The sequence below is a fragment of the Teleopsis dalmanni genome, chromosome 1 (genome assembly GCF_002237135.1).
Source record: "Teleopsis dalmanni isolate 2A chromosome 1, ASM223713v2, whole genome shotgun sequence".
NCBI classification, from domain to species: domain Eukaryota; kingdom Metazoa; phylum Arthropoda; class Insecta; order Diptera; family Diopsidae; genus Teleopsis; species Teleopsis dalmanni.
In genome coordinates this window covers 57,576,254-57,579,839 of record NC_051846.1, presented here as the reverse complement: position 1 = coordinate 57,579,839, position 3,586 = coordinate 57,576,254, and positions in this window count along the sequence as shown.

The window sequence follows — 3,586 nt, the reverse complement described above, 5'->3', positions numbered from 1 at the left end:
CATCGGTTCAGTCGATGGAAAAAGCACACAGAAGCCAAAGTAAGCCAATTAAAACTGAAACAATAATAACTAAAGTGGCTGATTAACAAGAACTCTAAACTTAATGTCATCCATAAAGTGCAACTTTACAATACAACGATAAAACCTATATGGACCTACGAAATTGAACTCTAGAACTCTGCTTCTCCATCAAAAATTCCTTCGACAAATAGTCGGTTCCCCCTAGTATATGAAACACACGAATATTCAATTCACAGATGTAATTGCCAGGTAACGCACAAAAGTACACATTTAAACTCAGGAATCATCAAAACCCACTTCCAAGAAATCTCATCCAAAGCACTGGAGCCTAGCAACTCAAAAGGAAAGGGTTTATACCCAGCTATTGAAAAACAACTCCCACATGGAAACGAAATTGGACGAAGCTTTGGCTAAGGACAATTAATTATCTATTTTTATTTAAATAATTTAAATAAAATATTTTATTTTATTTAAATAAAATAAATAATTTTAATAATTTTAAAAAATGCTTGTACAGGTATAAGAACATTTTTTATTAATAGTAAATAAAATCAAATATTAGAAATTATGAAATATTATTTATAAAAGAAACAATATTTATTACATTTGTGAAATGTTTATATATAAATTTCAGATGTATAATAAATACCTAAATATACTGCTACAAATCATTAATGCAACTTACCTGTATATAGACGTACATTGTAATTGGTGAATAGCGCGAAGACTTTCTGCATTTTTTTAAAAACTGATAAATATACACAATAAAAGACTGTTTTTATCCCAAAATTATAAAACTTAATTGAATTTAAACAAATTTGAATATTTTAGCTCCCTTGAAATTTTTTTAAAGTTATTTTCACTTCAAGGTATTTCTAAGCTAACGGAATAAAATTGAACACATGACTACATTAAATAAATTTTAATTTTACTTAATGAAATCTTACACACATGTCAACAAAAAAAAGTGATATCCAGTTATTTAATAGTTATAATTGATGCAATTATTTTAGTATAGTCGTTGCAAAATAAAAATACATTAAAACTTTCATTTAAATTTTATCTAAATTGTATGAATTTTATTAAAATCCAATATTATTTTAAAGAAAACACTTATTGTATTTTATTATTGAGAAAAATTACATAAAATTTTTAAATTTTAATAAATCTTCAAAAATCCGTGAAGAGAAGTTAACTAAATAACGGGATATGCTTTCAATATGATGAATATCAACCCAGAGTTGTATTAATTGTTAATTTATCGTTCGTTAAAATTTTTGAAACCCAAACAGAATTTTGCATAGATTATTGAAATGACTTTTACATTGTGTGATTAAAAGTAGATTAAAGCAAAAATCGAGATTAATCGAGATTTCTCATACAAAAGTTAATCTCCTTTGGTCGAAATTAATTTTAAATCTCCTTCAAAATGATGATTATTTTTCTGTGCAACTCTGCAAATGTCTTTTTTTAACGATCTTACAAGAAATGTCTTAAGAGCGTAGATTTTTTTCAATCTTAAAGAGAAATATCCGAATTGAACGCAATTTCTATTAAATTTGTTTAATAATAGTTTTGTACATAATTACCATATAACTAAAATTTGTTAAATTATTGTTATAAAACCATTTATTAAATATTTATAACAATTTTTTTATACAAAATTGTAATTAAATGCTTCATTTACAGAAATTTATCTAACACACGAACCAAAAAACAACAAGAGGAACGTCAAAATGAATCTTCAATATATAATGTAAACGGTGGGGATTAAAAATGCAAATTAACTAAATTCACAATGTAAACGTAGTATAACACTTTGTAATCATTTATTTAACGATTTTTAGAGAGAAACTGATTTTGAAAACTGCTGAAATTGTTTAAATTCAAAATAGAGGAAGAAAACAAGTACTTTATATAAATACACCGTGAAACAGATTTTAAGTCCGCATTCAACTTTCAAAGTTTCTCAGTTAATTTTTTAAATAATAATAATGATTTTGTTTAAATACCCAAGTTGAAATGAATTCAATCATAAAGTGGTTATTGTAAATCACTGAAATTGTTTTGTACCAAATAATTTTACTAAACACTTAGCAAAATTCATTTATATAAATAAAGCAAATGTTTGATTCAAAATGTCCAATATGGAAAAACTAATTTTGTGAACTGTAATCCCGCATATAAATCAAATTTATTGCTGATCGTATTGTAATAACCACATATCAATACAATAAAAATTAAAGTTTTTGACAAAGTAAATTATATATTCTATTTGCAAATATTTCTGCATTTTACTTAAAAAAGCAAGAGAAGACGTGTTCTGCTGCAACCAAGTGTCTGCAAGAACAGTAATATTATGTTCAGACAGCCAAATTTCTTTAATTTATATAAATTTAACTAAGTTAATTTCGAAAGTGTTCATACTACCTTAAATTAAAGAAATCATATGTTTTTTATTTACAAATCGAATGTTAAAAATTACATGCTCCAAACATCATTAGTATTTGGGAAATTTTAAAAGTTGATTATTATAAATATAAATAATAGCATTTAATTGTTTATTAGCTGTAGTAGATTTCAGGTATGTGAATTATTATTTTTCACTCAATTTCAAATTAATAACAGTTACAGTTTTTTCTCTATATTCAAATTTAAAAATTTTAAGGTGTATTCAAATTGGATATATTTAACTACAAATTATGAATACTTATAGGTTTTTATTAAAAACCTATCTGTTGTACTATGTCTGATTGAAATAAAGTGAGCGTTGGCAACTCCCTAACGTTTACATACTTATCGATAACTTCTGAAGCAATATAAATATTGTCATACTTTCTGTCATTTGTTGTTTTGCTATCGGAAAATTTAGACAAAGTTGTTTTGCGTGAGACATGTAGTTTCTGAAAAAGTTTATAATATCTATGTAATAAAACATTGTTCATAATAGTAACAAAAGTTGAATTAAAGTTTTATAGTAAAAGTATTATAACGTTTGGTATATTTTATACCAAAGAGAAGAAAAACGATTTTGAGGTGGGGCTCCGGAAGCTCAGTATATTTTGGCGTAATCGATAAAGCATTACAAATAGTTTATACTAAAAAAAATATTTACTTTTAGCAAAAATGGCACGCCCAATATATGCCAATCAGCAAAAAATTGCTGAAAAATTAATTATATTAAATGATCGCGGTTTGGGTATTTTAACTCGTATTTATAATATAAAAAAAGCATGCGGTGATACCAAGTCTAAGCCAGGATTCCTATCGGACAAAGCATTGGAGTCATCAATTAAATTTATTGTTAAACGTTTTCCCAACATTGATGTAAAAGGATTAAATGCAATTGTTAATATAAAGTCCGAGATTATAAAATCACTATCATTGTATTATCATACATTTGTGGATTTGTTGGATTTTAAGGATAACGTTTGTGAGCTACTAACAACAATGGATGCTTGCCAAATACATTTGGATATAACGTTAAATTTTGAACTTACAAAAAATTATTTGGATTTAGTTGTCACGTATGTTTCTCTTATGATCGTATTGTCTCGTGTTGAAG